General features: G+C 46.4%; 1 protein-coding gene and 1 long non-coding RNA gene across 4 annotated transcripts in view; one reads left to right on the forward strand and one right to left on the reverse strand.

The window, feature by feature from the left end:
• The window catches only part of MSI1 (musashi RNA binding protein 1), a 335031-nt gene that overhangs the window by 113624 nt on the left and 202305 nt on the right, over positions 1–19102 (forward strand). The gene's annotated exons all lie outside the window — the stretch shown is intronic.
• The window catches only part of LOC134886246 (uncharacterized), an 85037-nt gene continuing 66378 nt past the window's right edge, over positions 444–19102 (reverse strand). Inside the window, exons 2-3 of the long non-coding RNA XR_010170341.1 lie at positions 1777–2553; positions 444–631 (exon numbers count right to left, since the gene is read on the reverse strand). This is a non-coding gene — a long non-coding RNA (uncharacterized LOC134886246). The remainder of the gene's footprint in view (positions 632–1776; positions 2554–19102) is intronic.

Below are 19102 nucleotides of genomic sequence, written 5' to 3' on the forward strand. Positions count from 1 at the left end.
GTGCACACTTTTGCGGAAAAACGCACAACAATGGGTTTTTTTTCTATTAAGTGAAATTACACCTTTCAGTTTAAAGTCCACAAGCCCTCCTCAATTACGAATCCAATTAGTGTAATGAATGATAATGTTCATGACCAATTAAGTCTTCAAAAAATACCTGAAGAACACTTTGTAGGCATAATTGGCCATCAACATTTAAATGTTTAAATTATAAATATAGATGTTTTAAATGTGCCTGGTCTAATTTTTTTTGTTTTTGTTTTTTTGTGTAGAGGTTTAGTTTGTGAATGAAGGTGTTTAAATGTTTATTTAGACAATAACCTCCTAACTGTATTTTTGCTTTTTAAATAAATCTTACGTTAGATGTGTGAAATGTTTAAGGTAATCAATTTCTGCTAGGCAATCTGCTGTTCCTTTATTGCATTAATAAACACAACACCCGCTTAACTTGAAATATATAGTTTTTATTGTTTGTCATATTTTTTTTTTTTAAACTGAAAATATAAAATGTTTATAAATAAAAATTATGCAAATTTTTGCAGCTGGTCCACATTAGCCAGCAAGGCTTCCAGATTTTGCCGCATGGTGGCCAGAATGCCCGCAAAAGTTGTGGGATCTCCAACTGCAACATCTGAAATTAAGAGGCAACATAACATTACTAACTTACTCACATTACTTATTTTACAAGCAAGGCACAAAGCACACTATAATGCAGGCATGTCCAAACTGAGGCCCTCCAGCTGTTGTGAAACTACATCTACCAGCATGTCAAGACACAGTTTTGGGGTCAGGGAATGCAAAACTGTGTCAGGGCATGCTGGGATGTGTAGTTTCTCAGCAGCTGGAGGGCCGCAGTTTGAACAGGCCTGCTTTAATGCCTAAGTGACTACATCATGTCTGTTTTAAGGATAAATCAGTAGCAGAACAACACAGAAGCCTGCTCAGCAATGTTTGTTTTTAACTATTATTTTTTAATAAAGTGTACCACACCATGGGTTAAATTTACTAATATGGGAGTTCTATTTAAGATGGGACGTTGACCATAGCAACCAATCAGATTCAACATATTATCTTGTAGAAGGGGCCACAAAAATTACAAGTACAATCTTATTGGTTGCTATGGGCAACATCCCATCTTAAAGAGAACTACCATCTTAGTAAATGTAACACCATGTTGGCATTCATTCACATCTGGAGTGAAGCCGACTTATCTTTTTGGGGATTGGCCCTGCATCATCACACTGCATATCAACATCTTCAGAAGGACAACATATCGTAGCATACCCACACTCCCTGAAAGCCTGCCTTACTTACTACATAAGGTCCAACATGTTTTTAAATTAAATGTTATTTATTTTTGAGTGTAAATTTCACAACAAAAATCACTGTGTCCTTAGCCAGCCTAACAAAGTGAAGCATGCGAATTCAATGTGCAAATATTGGAATACCCAACCACAAGTGTAAAAGTCCAACAACATACTACACTCCACTCACGTCGAACTGTTTAGCAGATAATGTTGCACATACAAACCCTGTTGTCCTGGGCAACCCTGTCGACATAATGAGTGTCGACCTAGAGTGGGCATCCTCAACATTGCAGACATAGACACTGTACATCTAATGTTCCTCACACAAATGTAAATGCAACATCCATACCATGATGAAGAAGACAAACATTTTACCTTGGCAAAAGATTTTACCCAGTACAACACTGCATTAATTAGAATGTGTAGTTAAATTTGGTTAAAAATTAAATGTCAATGAGTGTCAACTTACTGTCCTGTGCCACTTGATCACCTCCCAGAAGTGCCTCCGGAGCCTCTGCTGCCCATTCCGAAGGTGGGGATGGCGGCTGGATGGGGGATGGCGGCTGGATGGGGGAAGGAGGCTGGATGGGGGAAGGAGGCTGGATGGTGGAAGGAGGCTGGAAGGGGGAGCTTGTTACAGAGGGTGGGTCAGATTGAGAGGGGGAGGGTGGCGGAGAGGTGGGTTGGGTCACAGAGGGGGAGGGGGCCAGAGAGGGGGAATGGGAAAGAGAGGGTGAGGTGGGCGGAGTGGTGCTTTGTCCTACAGAGGTGGAGGGGGACAGAGAGGGGTATTGGTAAAGAGAGGTGGAGGGGGGCTGAGAAGGGGACTGGGAAGGAGAGGGGGAATGGGTGACAGAAGGGGAGGGGGGCTGAGAAGGGGACTGGGAAGGAGAGGGGGATTGGGTGACAGAAGGGGAGGGGGGCTGAGAAGGGGACTGGGAAGGAGAGGGGGAATGGGTGACAGAAGGGGAGGGGGGCTGAGAAGGGGACTGGGAAGGAGAGGGGGAATGGGTGACAGAAGGGGAGGGGGGCTGAGAAGGGGACTGGGAAGGAGAGGGGGAATGGGTGACAGAAGGGGAGGGGGGCTGAGAAGGGGACTGGGAAGGAGAGGGGGAATGGGTGTGAGAAGGGGAGGGGAGCTGAGAAGGGGACTGGGAAGGAGAAGGGGAATGGGTGTGAGAAGGGGAGGGGGGCTCAGAAGGGGACTGGTCGGGGCTCCCAGCAGCAGCTTGCCGTTGTGCTCGGCCTAGAATGACATATGTAATATTTTGTTTGTAGCATGAAAATTTTTAACAACAGCATTTTTCTATTACTCTGTTCTGTCCCATGTTAAAGACACAGGGGTAACATTAATAGGTTTTTCTTATTTTGAAACTGGTGAGGTTGCCCATAGCAACCAAACAGATTATATGTAACATTTATTAAGCTGCTTCTAGAATATAATAGATTGAATCTGATTGGTTGCTATAGGCAACATCTCCAGTTCTAAAAAAAACACCTTATTAGAATTACCACACTGAGCAAGTTATTGGGTTCAGTTGACAGCCTGTGTAGCAACTCTGTACAACAACATGCACTTTTTCAGAAGCACCTTGCTACACAGTCAGTACTGCTTGCCCTACCCACACACACTCATGTTTATTCTACAAGTTTATTGTAAGTGTGCTAATTTACACACTCTCACTTAGTGAAAGTATGCAAAGTATTTGCTAAAAATCTGTTATGCACTGTAATATTTTACTTACTGCGCCTACGTAGGGTACGGATTTGTTGGCGGAGCTCCGCCAACAGGTCCGGCGTACGCCTGCGGAAGTCGCTCCAGCGCCTCTCCAACTGTATAACGGTCCTCCGGCTGCGGACGCGGGTCCGCAATAAGCGCTGGACCTCCGCGTAGGCCTCGCGCTTCACCCTATTTGGGACAAAGGGCCCTGCGCGGCCTACGCGGCAGTCCATCACTGCAACTAGTACGCGCAGCTCGCGGCGTGTGAATGCTGCTGCGCGCATCATGGCAATGGCGTTTTCCATATATGGGCTTATATTTATAGTTTGTGGTTGCATGTGATTGGTTGGAAATGTATGGTGTCATCTGTAATCAACTTTATTGATATGTGTACATTGATGTGCAGGACAGTTTGTATAGTTCTCATGGGCGGAGATTCGCACATGCGGACACACACACACACACAAACACACACACATATTATTAAAATATGACTTCACATCATAAACATATTAGTCTTCACACATATATAAAATAAATACTTTATAAACTATTAAAAACTATTGGATACAACAATCTTACACAACATACATGAAAAGGAGAATATTGCCATAAAAAAATGTACTGAAACAAAATAAAATACTCTCAAAACTCACTCAAATGTGCTCACTCAGAAATGTCCACTGTGCTTTAGTAATTTTCCGCATACACCCACACACAGGCTGCATGCAAGGCGTTCATATAGCCAGTGCAGCAATTACTGCACCAATTAGCATAATATACACCTGCGCGGAATTCCGCACCGGAAAACGCAAGCAGCTATAAATACCTGAACACTCGTGCATACACACATGCTACCAGCAACATGGCTACTCGTGAGCAGACGGCAGCAGAGATGCACGAGGTGCAGAAGCAGATGGCAGCACTAACACAGAGAAGATTAGCACTGCGGAGGCAGATGCTTGATTTTGCAAATGCAGACTCAAAAATACCAGGACCCAGTACTATACAAACTCCTTCTGCTACCCAGGAGTTAGGAGTGAATTCCCTGCCAGACATAGCTAGTGGGGAAACTGAGGGTGATTCTGGACTAGCAGCTCAAACACAAACTACACAAGCAGCTAGTGAAGAGGAAGATGGTGATGAAGGTCAGGATGATAGCTCACAGGCTACTTCCAGAAAAAAAAAAAGACAGCCCGCATTCACTAAGAGGGAGTTACGGATTTTGGTCACACAGGCCATGCAAAAAATACATCGAGGACCCAAAAACATGGGTGCTGCAACCAAAGACAGAATTTGGAGGGACATCACTAATTCTATTAATGAAGTCGGCTCAATAGTCCGCACCTCGCAGGAAGTTCGAAGACGGTAAGTGTATATTGCCAGTCCATTTTCTGTGCCAAGTATTATTAAAAAGTAACTTAGATGTGATGTTGCCTATAGCAACCAAATGCATAGCATGTGTACTATATATTAAAGCAGGTTTCCAAAATTTAACACTACCTTGCCCCTGTTTTTCACCACATATGTAGTTGGGCCGACTTCAAATCCCGCCTGAAGGGCAAGAGGTCTGCGGAGTGGAATGCCTCGAGGGCAACAGGGGGAGGACCAGCTGCCACTGTGGAATACACAGATCTGGAGGAGATAGCGATGGACTGTGTGAGCTACGAGGAGGGGGTTGGGGTGTCTTATATGGACACGGACCTGCCTGAAATACTCCATGCACATGACTTGCCAGGTAAGTTTACACACATTTTTTTTTTTTTTTTATTTAAACAAAAATCTCATATTGTTTTTATCTACTCTTTTTCCACTCATTCTTCTATTTGCTTTGCACATAACACAGCACAGGGGGGTGAGCAGGTAGAGTCACAGGAGGGTTATGTGGCTGAGGCTGAGGTGGAGGGACCTAGTGTGTCTGGCAGTGTGGGACCACAAATCCCACCTATCCAGATTCCAACTGGCCCCCCCACCCAACCCTTTGCTATCCCGGAAATCCTGACTGAAATAGCCAGGTATGGTGAGAGCCTGAATGCTTTTCAGGACAGGATGCTCCGGGAGGTAAGCCAGATACCTGTCCGGCTCACTGAGCACAGAACCAGTGTGGAGCAAGGTGTAGCTCAACTCTGCCAAGGTCTGGCAGAGATCAGGCAGGGACAAGATCAACTCGCCTCCTCCTTCCATGAACTTGCCAATTCCATTCGGCAAGGGCTCCAGGACATCGCTGTCTCCCTTGCCCACAGTGGCAGAGAGCCAGCCACATCGGCTCCCTCCCCTCCCCCTGCCCAGGAAGAACATCCCACTGGGCAGGGCCCTCGAAGGTCGCTCCGCAGACCAAGCCAAGAAGAACATCATCAGGCGGGGGAAAAAAAGAGAAAGTGATGTCTCTCCAGATGGGCAGCACCCATGTTTTACATGTTGCCTCGATGTATTTTTTTATTTTGGCTTGTGTGGCCAGAATGTAGAACTCCCTCAAAGTGAAATGTTTTCTTTAAATTGTAGCCTCTTGAGTTATTTGTGCCTACACCTGAGCCATCTTCCTCTTCCTAGCGTGCTGTGTATGTTTGTGTTTGTGTGTTTGTTCCGGAATCTAAGTTCCCCTAAAAGTTTAGTCTGGCTGGGGGTTCACTTACTTAATTGAAAAAAACAAATTCTGGCAGAATAAGGGGTTACCATAGTACTGGGTTCTGCTATGTGCATTTGCCCAATGCCATCTGCTTGCTGCTATGTCCATCTCTGTATGTGATGCTCATTTGTAGCCATGTTGTGTTGATTTTGAACTTTGGGGGTAATTCCAAGTTGATCGCAGCAGGAAATTTTTTAGCAGTTGGGCAAAACCATGTGCACTGCAGGGGGGGCAGATATAACATATGCAGAGAGAGAGTTAGATTTGGGTGTGGTGAGTTCAATCTGCAATCTAAATTGCAGTGTAAAAATAAAGCAGCCAGTATTTACCCTGCACAGAAACAAAATAACCCACCCAAATCTAACTCTCTCTACAAATGTTATATCTGCCCCCCCTGCAGTGCACATGGTTTTGCCCAACTGCTAAAAAATGTCATACTGCGATCAACTTGGAATTACCCCCTTTATTTGAAGTAAAAAAAAATTACTTTACAATTGTTTGTGTGTTTTATTAAAGGTTATGCACTCATGAAAACTGTGCCCTGTAAACTTGAACATGGCATATTGACATTTGTGGAACAAGGGAACAATCAGAATATTAAGACAAACATTGCATAGTGTAATTTTAAATCTGTATGCCTTGCACAACACTTAAATTAACATATACAAAAAAATTAACCAAAAAAAAACTTGGGTTACTAGGGGCAACATGCCATAGTATTAGATATGGAAACATATTTTGTTTTAAATAAGTCACATTAAATGTAGGCTGCATTATGGTGCTCATGTTATTTGGTATGTACAAAGGAATATGTCTATGTTGAGAAGATTTAGCTGATGTAGTTTATTAGTTAGTTTAGTCACATTTGAGATTATAAAACAAATAATTTAAACATGCATTTAACATCAGTTAATTTTTATTGGTTCAAAAAATACAGTGCATTATTTGTGAGTGTGTCAGATTTGTTTCTGCTAACAATACAAATATGAAGTGGCCATATAATTGCTGCTTGTATTATTTTGTAAGAGCAGTGTTTTGCAAGTAAATGCTCAACAGGTGAATTCAGTTGCTAATTAATTGCTAATTAGAGCACACACACACACTTGTAACAGTACTTTGCAAGTGCTGAGTAGCTGCAGACTCACTCTTCTGCTGCGTGAAGATAGCGAAAATTTGTTATGTACTTTTAACATAGGATACGCATTTTTGCCAAAAACACGCCTACTGCTGGATGCATACTCCTACACTAGCCGCCCACTTTCACGCCCATGTCGTAGGATTGCGAAGCCGTGCCTCTGCCACGCCTCAGTCACTCCCCGTTTTCGTTTGTGTAGTACGAGCAGTTTTCTTTGTAGTAATTCTGCACAAGTGTCGTATCGCTATGCTTGCGCATGCGTATTTTCGCTTTTGCGCAGTTTGTGGGTTTTCTGCCGTTTGCGATGCGATGATCCGCTGCGAACAACTCGGAATGAGGGCCTATATTATGCTATGTATCTGTTAAGCGCCTTGAGTCCTATTGGAGAAAGAGCGCTATATAAATAAAATTATTATTATATTATCTATTCTGATGGCATTTATGATGTCACTGGTAGTGAGATTATAACAAATATATCATAGTATTCAGCCTTACGATGTGATCTTATTAGTGAGTCACCATTGTAATATAATTAGTAATGTAACCCAATGATATTTGTCATATTTTTTCGCCACCTTTGATATTATCAATATTTGCACCTTTTATGATGGAAATGCTTTCAGTGTCACTCAACTTAATGTCATCAATGTGGCAAATGCTGAACATAAGTTGGTAAGAATGTTGATCTTTGTTTACTCTACTGGACCTATGCATATGTCATATGGGCCTAAATGTATTAAGCCTTAACAAGAGATAAAGTAGATACGGAAGAATGATAAATGACCAGCCAATCAGCTTCCTAACTGCCATGTCACAGGCTGTGTTTGAAAAATGACAGGAGCTGACTGGCTGGTAATTTATCACTATTTATCCATCTTGTTAAGGCTTAATACATTTAGGCCATACTTGCCTACTTTTGAAAACTAGTTTCGGGGAGATTCCAGGTGGTAGCAGAATGGTGTGCCGTTGCGGGGGCGTGTCATGTTCCGCTCAACGGATGTGTCTAGCTCCACCTATAGGTGTATTTATTGGCACTCAGGGGTGTGTCCTAGTACTTAAAGCAGCAATAAAAATAAAAAAAGTATATAGGTGCACTCAATAGTAATGTACCGTGTACATTTGTTAGAAGATACACACAAGTAGAAAATCTATATAAACTGGTGTGGGATTGTGTGTTTGTATACACACACACACCCAGACATACTCTCACTCTCTCTCTATATATATGTATGTATGTATATATATATATATATATATATATATATATATATACACATATATATATATATATATATATATATATATATATATATATATATACCGTATATACTATAAAGTTCGAAAATATACTGTTCTATCCTTCTAATATATTTTGTTTGGCTCTGCCACCACATTACAGAATGAGGGGATCCTGCGTGGGTCACACCTGGAGGGAACAGTAGTATATGCTCCTGGGTTACTCTAGAGCAGTGGTTCTCAAACTCAGTCCTCAGGACCCCACACAGTGCATGTTTTGCAGGTAACCCAGCAGGTGCACAGGTGTATTAATTAATCACTGACACATTTTAAAAGGTCCACAGGTGGAGTTAATTATGTCACTTGTGACTCTATGAGGAGACCTGCAAAACATGCACTGTGTGGGGTCCTGAGGACCGAGTTTGAGAACCTGTGCTCTAGAGCATACTTGCCTACCTGACCCTCTCCATAAGGGAGAAAATGCTCTGTTCCTGGACTTTCCTGGTAATGTATGATTGCCATCATCTGTGGTGAAACACCTTTCTTATCAATTAACTAGCTCACCACAAAGAGCGCTTCACTCAGTAAAAAGACCCGGGTGCTCAGCTGATGCGGGCTCAGTTGTTGAATACCCGAACTCGTATCAGTCACGCCACCTGGTTTCCTCTGCTACAGGCCAACGCATTTATATCGCATGCTGGGGTCTTTTTCAAGGTCCAGAAATGTGTGGTAAATCAATCTCAAGTTTCCTAGTACATACTCCTCATCTACCAATCTGGTGCCGCTGTGAACACCTGATCGATATATACAGTATATATATATATATATATATATATATATATATATATATATATATATATATATATAAAATATACTAATATAATAGTCCCATGATCCTCTGCTGCGCACAGCGTGCTTCCCTATCACTATAGATGGCTATGGAAACAGCAAGGATATGTCACTCTCGGCGGGTCAACAAAAAGATGTTTAAGTTGTTGTTTAGGGATTGGGTAAGTCTAATCCGTCACTTCCGTCTAGTAGTCAAGGTGACATACATCACCTTGAAGACTAGCTGGAAGTGACGGCTGCCCACAGTAGTATTGCCTCTTATAGACAATGCCCCCAGTAGTAGTGCCCCTTATACACATAACGCCCACAGTAATAGCGCTGCTTATACATATAACGCCACAGTAGTAGTGGCGCTTATACATAACGCCCACATAGACATAATGTGCCCACTAGTAACCCCCAGTAGTAGCACCACTTGTACAAATAATGCCCCCAGTAGTATCGCCACTTATACACATAATGACCCCAGTAGTATTGCTGCTTTTACACATAATGCCTCCAGTAGTATCACCGATTATACACATAACGTCCATAGTAGTGCCACTTATACATAACACCCACAGTAGTAGCGCCACTTATACACAGAACGCCCACAGTAGTAGCGCCGCTTATACACAGAACGCCCACAGTAGTAGCGCCTGTTATACTCGCAAAGGCCCTCATTCAGACCTGATCGCACGCTAGCTTTTCTTGCAGCGCTGCAATCAGGTCAGAACTGCGCTTGCGTAGGCACCGCAATGTGTAGACACAGGTACAAAGTGGATCTTTGCTGTGTGATGGGTTTTACGAAGAATCCATTCGCACAGCCGATCGCAAGGTGATTGACAGGAAGAAGGCGTTTGTGGGTGTCAACTCACCGTTTTCTGGGAGTGGTTGGAAAAATGCAGGCGTTTACAGGGCGGGTGTCTGACCTCAGTTCCAGGCCCAGACAGGCTGAAGAGATCACAGAGGCTGAGTAAGTTCTGAGCAACTCAGAAAACGCACAGTTTTTTTGTACAGCTCGGCTGCACATGCGATTGCACAGCTAAAATACACTCCCCTGTAGGCGGCGACTATCTGATCGCAGCGCTGCAAAAAACTGCTAGCGAGCGATCAGGTCTGAATGACGGCCAATGCCCCTCATTCAGACCTGGTCGTCCGCAGGCGGTTTTTTGCACTGCTGCGACCAGGTAATCGCCGCCTACAGGGTAGGGGGTAATCGCTTTGCAGGGGTGCGATCGGCTATGCAGTGAGCTGCACAAACAAAAGTTTGTGCAGTTTCTGCACAGCCCAGGACTTAAACTCAGCCGCTGCGACGATCCGGGCCGGTGGTGACGTCAGGAGTCCTCCACCTGAACGGTTGGGCACGCCTATGTTTTTCCGGACACTCCCAGAAAACTGTGAGTTACCACCCACGACCGCCTTCTTCCCGTCAATTTTCTTTGTGATCGCCGGTGCGATAGCTTTCTTAAGTTTTGTTGCTACCTGGCGATCCCTGTCGACAGCAGCCGACACGCCTGTGCATTGCGGTGCATGCGCTGTTCAGACCCGATCGCACGGCTGCGAAAAAAGGCAGTGTGTGATCGGGTCTGAATGAGGCCCAATGTTGCTAGTAGTAGGACTCCCCGAAGTGAAAATAGACAGAAGCCTACCCCTGCATTGCTGTGTTTGCTGAGCACATTGTACCAGCCCTGCCTATAGTGCTCCATCCCGTGTCAGGGATGTCAGGTTTAAAGGACAGAAATTACGGAGCTGGGTTTAATTCAGACCAAACACTGTAATTTGAATGGAATAATACTGGGCACATATAATGACAATATGATGATGCTTTCTAGAGATGTCTTATTGGTGGCTGAGCATTGAAAATGGTAACCACACAGTGCTCTTACCTGTATGAGCTCTATGCTGGTTCCAACTCTCACAATTTGGGTGGAGAGGGGGGGGATCGCGGGTCGTGGGAGGGGGGGGGGCCTGTGAAAGGGGCGGGGCCTCAGCTTCTGGATGGTGCAGCAGCTGTATCAGGAAAACAAATGTTTTCCTGTCTCTTAGTGGGGAGGTGAGAGCGCAGAGACCCGGCCATAACGAACGGCACTGCTATTGTGCAGCAGGGAGAGCACCTCTTCAACACGGCGCCTCCCTGCATTGCTTACCCCGCACCCCCTTCGGGCCCCACAAGCTGTGGCAGGGTGCAGTCTCTGTCTGCAGCTCCTGTCCCGTACTGAGGCAGGCTGCAGTGAAGAAGGGCCTCCACGCACACTGCATCTGCAGAGCAGTCACCAATAGCGGCAGCAACTGCAGGGCACGCCCCCCGGCATCTCTGGACTTGCGCATGCGCAGTTCAGATTGTCAGAGGGACCCATAATAACCGGGAGGAGAAGCAGGGTTTGCGGGGCAGCGGGAGGCTCAATCAAAAAACGGGAGCCTCCCGCTGAATGCGGGAGGGTAGGCAAGCCTGATTTAGGCCATGATATCATATGATGTATATTGTGTTAGCAGGTTGCAATAATTAGCTTAGAGTAGTCTATGCTTTTAAAAGTGTGTATACTTTTAATGATTCTGTTGCTACTTTTACAATATACATATATATATATATAAATAACGCTATACTTACAGAGTATTTAGTCAATCACATCAGTCCTTCTATATTCCCTATCACAAGGATACACATGAAGATTAGGCTTTATTTCTCTTACGTCCTAGAGGATACTGGAGTCCACATTAGTACCATGGGGTATAGACGGGTCCACTAGGAGCCTTGGGCACTTAAAAGAAAATAATAGTGTGCGCTGGCTCCTCCCTTTGTGCCCACCCTACCAGACTCAGTTTAGAAAATGTGCCTGGAGGAGCCGGTTACGCTTAGGGAAGCTCCTGAAGAGTTTTCTGCATTTATTTTTCTGTTTGTTGTTTTCAGGCAGGTCTTTTTGGCACCAGACTGCCTGCTTCGTGAGAAATGGGGAGGGGGGGGGGGGGGAACGAGCCAACCTCTTTTAGGGTTAATACTCCCGTTCCCCGCTGACAGGACACTGAGCTCCTGAGGGAACCATTCGCAAGCCCCACCACGGCGAGCGTACATTCCCGCAGTACGCCACCACCCCTAGCAGAGCCAGAAGTAAGAAAAGTGGTGAGTAGGAAGCCGGCGTCCCGGTTAGCGGGTCGCCGGTTGTAATGGCGACATGAGGGTAGGAACGCAGCGCTGACAGGCAGGCTGCGGCTCCAGGCTTCAGAGACATGTAGTGTGTATGTGTGTTCCGCTGTGAGGGTCGAGGTGAAGCCACAACTAACAATACCCGCACTGGCAGTACAGTTTACAGGGGTTCTAACCCACTGTAAAGCAAACCATATAACCTCAGCCAGTATAAAAAAACGGGAAGACCGCGCGCCATTAAGGGGGTGGGGCTTCACTAGGAGCGGATCCAGCGGCTCACCAGCACCATTTCCCCTCTGCAGCTCTCACTGAACAGACTGGCAGAGAAGCGCTGCTCCTCCACAAGGACTCCAGATTACCTCAGCGGTACACGGGGGTCATAGCAAGGGGGGGGGAGCAGTATAAGAGTACTAATACCTTATTAAGGGTTCTTAGTCTGCGACTCAGCTAGGCTTGAGCTTTAGCAAGAAGGGCGCTGTGTGGCTGGCTCCATCATACTCTGTGTCTCCCTAGAAGGGCTCTGTGTGGGATAACTGTGCTTAACCTTTTCTCCTGTGTGTGTGCGCAATACTTAAGATAGTCTGTGGATGACCTGATGAATAGAGATTCAGGGGGTAATTCCAAGTTGATCGCAGCAGGAAATTTTTTAGCAGTTGGGCAAAACCATGTGCACTGCAGGGGGGGGCAGATATAACATTTGCAGAGAGAGTTAGATTTGGGTGGGTTATTTTGTTTCTGTGCAGGGTAAATACTGGCTGCTTTATTTTTACACTGCAAGTTAGATTGCAGATTGAACTCACCACACCCAAATCTATCTCTCTCTGCACATGTTATATCTGCCCCCCCCCTGCAGTGCACATGGTTTTGCCCAACTGCTAAAAAATTTCCTGCTGCGATCAACTTGGAATTACCCCCTCAGTTCCCATACCAGCGTCTCCGACCCCTACCATTTGTCCACAAAAGCGTACACTGGCCCAGATCCTGCAGACTGACACTGATGATGACGTGTCAGACGCAGAGGTGGGTGAGGTTGACTCAGCGGGGGGGGGGGGGATGCAGCTCTGTCACAGGGGTACAAGCTCTGATAGAAGATATTAGAGACGTCCTGTAGATTCCTTATAAGGTGACAGAGGAGGATGAGGAATCTTATTTTAATGTAAAAAATAAATCCTCTACTACTTTTCCTGCATCAAAAGAGTTAAATACTCTGTTTGAAGAAACGGGTTAATCCTGGGAAGAAGTTTCAAATCCCTAAGAGATTACTCATATCCTTCCCTTTTCCTCAGGAGGATAGGAAAAAATGGGAAACCCCACCGATTGTAGACGCATCGGTATCTAAGTTGTCAAGTAAGATAGTTTTACCTGTCCCTGGGGCAGCCTCCTTAAAGGACACGGCTGACTGCAAGATTGAGACTACTCTCAAATCCCTGTACACAGCTGCTGGGGTGGCCCAGAGACCCATTATTGCTTGTGCATGGATCACTAGGGCCATTGCTAAATGGTCAGGTAATCTAATTGATGAGTTAGATTCCTTACACAGGGGAGAGATAGTTTTACTCCTACAGCAAATACAGGACTCTGCAAATTTTATGGTGGAAGCCATGAAAGAAATTGGCTTGCTCAACGCTCGCACCACTGTCATGGCATTGTCAGCACGCAGAGGCTTGTGGCTACGCCAGTGGACTGAAGGGACGTGGAAAGCCTACCATTCACAGGTAAGCCCTTGTTTGGAGATGAACTGAATACGTGGATATCCAAGGCGACTGCGGCTAAGTCTACATATCTTCCTTCCGCAGCCCCCTTTCAGAAAGACCTGCTCAGCTCCAACTTTGCAGTCCTTTCGGACAGCCAAATTTAAGATCAAAACCAGAGGTTCTTCTACTGCCTTCAGAGGTGCTAGAGGTAAACCCAGAAAACCTGCAGCTGCAGGTTCACAGGAATAGAACTCAGGTTCTGCTTCCTCAAAGCCTTCAGCATGACGGTGGACCACGCTGCCTGGAAGACAGGGAGGTGGGAGCCTGATTAAAAGATTTCAGTCACATATGGGCGACTTCATGCCAGGATCCCTGGGTCAAAGATCTTATCGCCCAGGGATACAGACTAGACTTTCAGGAACTCCCACCTCACAGATTCTTCAAATCAGGTTTACCAGCTTCTCACGAAGCAAGTATGACATTACAGGAAGCAATTCAAAAACTGGTACAGACTCAGGTCATTGTTCCCGTTCCACCTCAGCTACAAAACAAGGGTTATTATTCCAACCTGTTTGTGGTACCGAAGCCGGACAGTTCGGTAAGGCCCATTCTAAACCTCAAGTCACTCAACCCGTACTTACGGGTGTTCAAATTCAAGATGGAGTCTCTGAGAGAGGTGATCTCAGGTCTGGAGGAGGGGGAATTCCTGGTGTCTCTGCATATCAAGGATGCGTACCTTCATATTCCAATCTGGCCGCCTCATCAGGCTTCTCTAAGGTTTGCATTACAGGACTGTCACTATCAGTTCCAGGCCCTGGCATTTGGCCTCTCCACGGCACCGAGGGTGTTCACCAAGAAAATGTCAGAGATGATGTTGCTCCTCCGCAAGCAGGGAGTGAATATAGTTCCATACTTGGATGATTTGCTAATAAAAGCATCATCCAGGGAGAGGTTGTTGGACAACATTGCCCTCTCAACTCGACTACTCCAGGATAACGGGTGGATTCTGAACCTACCCAAATCTCACCTGGAACCAACACCTGGGATGATACTGGATACAGAGGCACAGAAGATGTTCCTTCCATTGGAAAAGGCATTGGTAATCCAGTCGATGGTGCGGGATGTTCTGAAACCACCCCGGATATCGGTGCATCTATGCATTCGCCTTCTGGGGAAAATGGTAGCCGCCTACGAGACGCTACAGTACGGAAGGTTTCACACAAGACCCTTCCAGCTGCATATGTTGGACAAATGGTCCGGATTGCGTCTCCACATGCACCTGAAGATACATCTGTCGCCAAAAGCCAGGATCTCTCTGTTGTGGTGTGGCTTCAGACTTCTCACCTGACCGAGGGCCAAAGGTTCGGGATTCAAAATTGGATTCTGCTAACCACAGACGCGTGCCTCAGAGGTTGGGGAGCAGTCACCCAGGGAGAACAGTTCCCAGGAAAATGGTCAAGTCAGGAAACCATTCTTCCAATCAACATTCTGGAACTAAGGGCCGTGTACAATGCCCTTCTACAGGCATCACATTTTCAAGATCCAGCCATTCAAGTTCAGTCGGACAATGTGACGGCGGTAACGTACATAAACCGACAGGGCGGAACGAAGAGCAGAACAGCAATGTCAGAGGTAACAAGAATTCTCCTCTGGGCAGAAAGACACGCTGTAGCGTTATTGGCAATCTTCATTCCGGGAGTAGACAACTGGGAAGCAGACTTCCTCAGCAGACACGACCTCCACCCAGGAGAGTGGGGCCTCCACCCAGAGGTGTTCGGGTGCTTGACACGTCGGTGGGGAATTCCACAAATCAACATGATGGCCCCTCATCTAAACAAGAAGCTCAAGCAGTATTGTTCCAGGTCGAGGGACCCACAAACAGTGGCGGTGGACGCTCTGGCGACCCCATGGGTCTACCAGACGGTGTATGTGTTTCCGCCACTTCCATTGATTCCAAAAATTCTCAAAAGAATAAAAAGGGAAAAGGTTCACGCAATTCTCATTGCTCCGGACTGGCCAAGAAGGGCTTGGTACGCGGATCTACTGGACATGCTTCTGGAGGATCCGTAGCCTCTACCTCTTCGAGAGGATCTCCTACAACAGGGGCCGTTCGTCTATCAAGACTAACCACGGCTACGTTTGATGGCATGGAAGTTGAGCGGCAAATTCTAACCCAGAAAGGTATCCCGGACAAGGTTATTCCGACTTTGATCCAAGCCAGAATGGGGGTAACGTCTAAGCATTACCACCGTATTGGTGTGAAAACAGGAAATTTCCTGCGGTTGGATTTGAACTGGGATGTTTTCTGCTTTTTATGCAGTCAGGTGTGGATGTGGGCCTACATCTGGGCTCCATAAAAGTCCAGATTTTGGCCTTATCCATTTTCTTCCAGAAACACTTGGCTTCTCTCCCTGAGGTACAGATGTTCTTGAACGGTGTTCTGCACATCCAACCGCCCTTTGTGCCTCCTATGGCACCTTGGGATCTCAACGTGGTGTTGCAGTTCCTACAATCAGAATGGTTTGAGTCCATACAGGAGGTGGACGTAAAGTTTCTTACGTGGAAGACTGTCACACTGTTAGCCTTGGCTTCAGCCAGGCATGTGTCAGAACTGGGGGCGTTGTCTCACAAGAGCCCCTATTTGATTTTTCATGAGGTTAGAGCTGAACTCAGAACTCGTCAGCAATTTCTTAAAAAGGTGGCGTCTGCGTTTCATATCAACCAACATATTGTGGTTCCGGTGGTTACAGACACCTCTTCTACTTTAAAGTCCCTAGAAGTTGTGAGGGCTTTGAAGATTTATGTGAAGTGGTCAGCTCGTCACAGAAAGTCGGACTTGCTGTTTGATCCCAATAAAATTAGGTGTCCTGCTTCAAAGCAGTCTATTGCTTGCTGGATCAGGCTTACTATCCAGCATGCTTGTTCTACGTCAGGTTTACCGATTCCAAATTCTGTACAGGCCCACTCTACTAGGTCGGTGGGTTCTTCCTGGGCGGCTGCCCGGGGTGTATCGGCTTTACAGCTCTGCCGAGCAGCTACTTGGTCAGGTTCGAACACGTTTGCAAAGTTCTACAAGTTCGATACTTTGGCCTCTGAGGACCTTCAATTTGGTCAATCAGTTCAGCAGGAACCTCAGCACTCTCCCACCCGGTTTGGGAGCTTTGGTACATCCCCATGGTAGTAATGTGGACCCCAGTATCCTCTATGATGTAAGAGAAAATAGGATTTTAATTACCTACCGGTAAATCCTTTTCTCGTAGTCCATAGAGGATGCTGGGCGCCAGCCCAGTGCTTTGGTTTTTCCTGCACAGTTACTTGGTTAAGTATAGTTGTTGGTTCAGCTGTTGCTGTTCCTGTTCAAGTTTGGCTAGCATGGCTTTCCTCTTGTTGTGTGTGCTGGTTCGAATCTCACCACTATCCTTTTAAATCCTTCTCTCAAGGTATGTCCGTCTCCTCGGGCACAGTTTCTAGACTGAGTCTGGTAGGAGGGGCATAGAGGGAGGAGCCAGCACACACTATTCATTTCTTAAAGTGCCCATGGCTCCTAGTGGACCCGTCTATACCCCATGGTACTAATGTGGACCCCAGTATCCTCTACGGATTACGAGAAAAATTTTTACCGGTAGGTAATTAAAATCCTATTTCTCTGACGTCCTAGTGGATGCTGGGAACTCCGTAAGGACCATGGGGAATAGACGGGCTCCGCAGGAGACTGGGCACTCTAAAGAAAAGATTAGGTACTATCTGGTGTGCACTGGCTCCTCCCTCTATGCCCCTCCTCCAGACCTCAGTTAGAATCTGTGCCCCGCCAGAGCTGGGTGCTCCTAGTGGGCTCTCCTGAGCTTACTAGTAAAGAAAGCAAGGTGTCACTATTATCACGTACTTGGACGATCTCCTCATAAAAGCGAGATCAAGAGAGCAGTTGCTGAACAGCGTATCACTTTCTCTGGAAGTGTAACGGCAACACGGCTGGATTCTATATATTCCAAAGTCGCAGTGGGTTCTTACAGCTCATCTGCTTCTCCTAGGCATGATCCTAGACACAGACCAGAAAAGGGTTATCTCCCGATAGAGAGAGCTCAGGAGCTCGTGACACTGGTCAGGAATCTATTAAAACCAAAACAGGGGTCAGTGCATCACTGCACTCGAGTCCTGGGAAGGAGGGTGGCCTCATACGAGGCCATTCCCTTCGGCAGGTTCCATACGAGGTCCTTCCAATGGGACTTAATGGACAAATGGTCCGGATCACATCTTCAGATGCATCGGTTAATCACCCTGTCCCCCAGGGCCAGGGTGTCTCTTCTGTGGTGGCTGCAGAGTGCTCATCTTTTCGAGGGCCGCAGGTTCGGCATACAGGACTGGGTCCTGGTGACCACGGATGCAAGCCTCCGCGGATGGGGGGCAGTCACTCAAGGAAGAAACTTCCAAGGGCTGTGGTCAAGTCAGGAGACTTGTCTGCACATAAATATACTGGAACTAAGGGCCATATACAATGCCCTGAGTCAAGCGGAGCCCCTGCTTCGAGACCAACCAGTGCTGATTCAGTCAGACAACATCACGGCGGTCGCCCATGTAAACCACCAGGGCGGCACAAGAAGCAGGGTGGCAATGGCGGAAGCCACAAAGATTCTTCGTTGGGCGGAGAATCACGTGCAAGCACTGTCAGCAGTGTTCATTCCGGGAGTGGACAACTGGGAAGCAGATTTCCTCAGCAGACACGACCTCCTCCCGGGAGAGTGGGGACTTCATCAAGAAGTCTTCACACAGATTGCAAATCGATGGGAACTGCCACAGGTGGACATGATGGCGTCCCGCCTCAACAAAAAGCTAAAAAGATATTGCGCCAGGTCAAGGGACCCTCAGGCGATAGCTGTGGACGCGCTAGTGACACCGTGGGTGTTCCAGTCGGTATATGTGTTTCCTCCTCTTCCTCTCATACCCAAGGTGCTGAGAATTGTAAGAAAAAGAGGAGTGAGAACAATACTCATTGTTCCGGATTGGCCAAGAAGGACTTGGTACCCGGAACTGCAAGAAATGCGCACAGAGGACCCATGGCCTCTGCCTCTCAGAAAGGACCTGCTGCAACAAGGGCCCTGTCTGTTCCAAGACTTACCGCGGCTGCGTTTGACGGCATGGCGGTTGAACGCCGGATCCTAGCGGTAAAAGGCATTCCGGATGAAGTTATTCCTACGCTGATAAAGGCTAGGAAGGACGTGACAGCAAAGCATTATCACCGTATATGGCGAAAATATGTTGCTTGGTGTGAGGCCAGGACGGCCCCTACAGATGAATTCCAGCTGGGTCGATTCCTGCACTTCCTACAGTCAGGAGTGTCTATGGGCCTAAAAGTAGGATCCATAAGGGTCCAGATTTCGGCCCTATCCATTTTCTTTCAAAAAAGAACTGGCTTC

The sequence above is a fragment of the Pseudophryne corroboree genome, chromosome 1, assembly GCF_028390025.1.
Source record: "Pseudophryne corroboree isolate aPseCor3 chromosome 1, aPseCor3.hap2, whole genome shotgun sequence".
NCBI lineage: Eukaryota > Metazoa > Chordata > Amphibia > Anura > Myobatrachidae > Pseudophryne > Pseudophryne corroboree.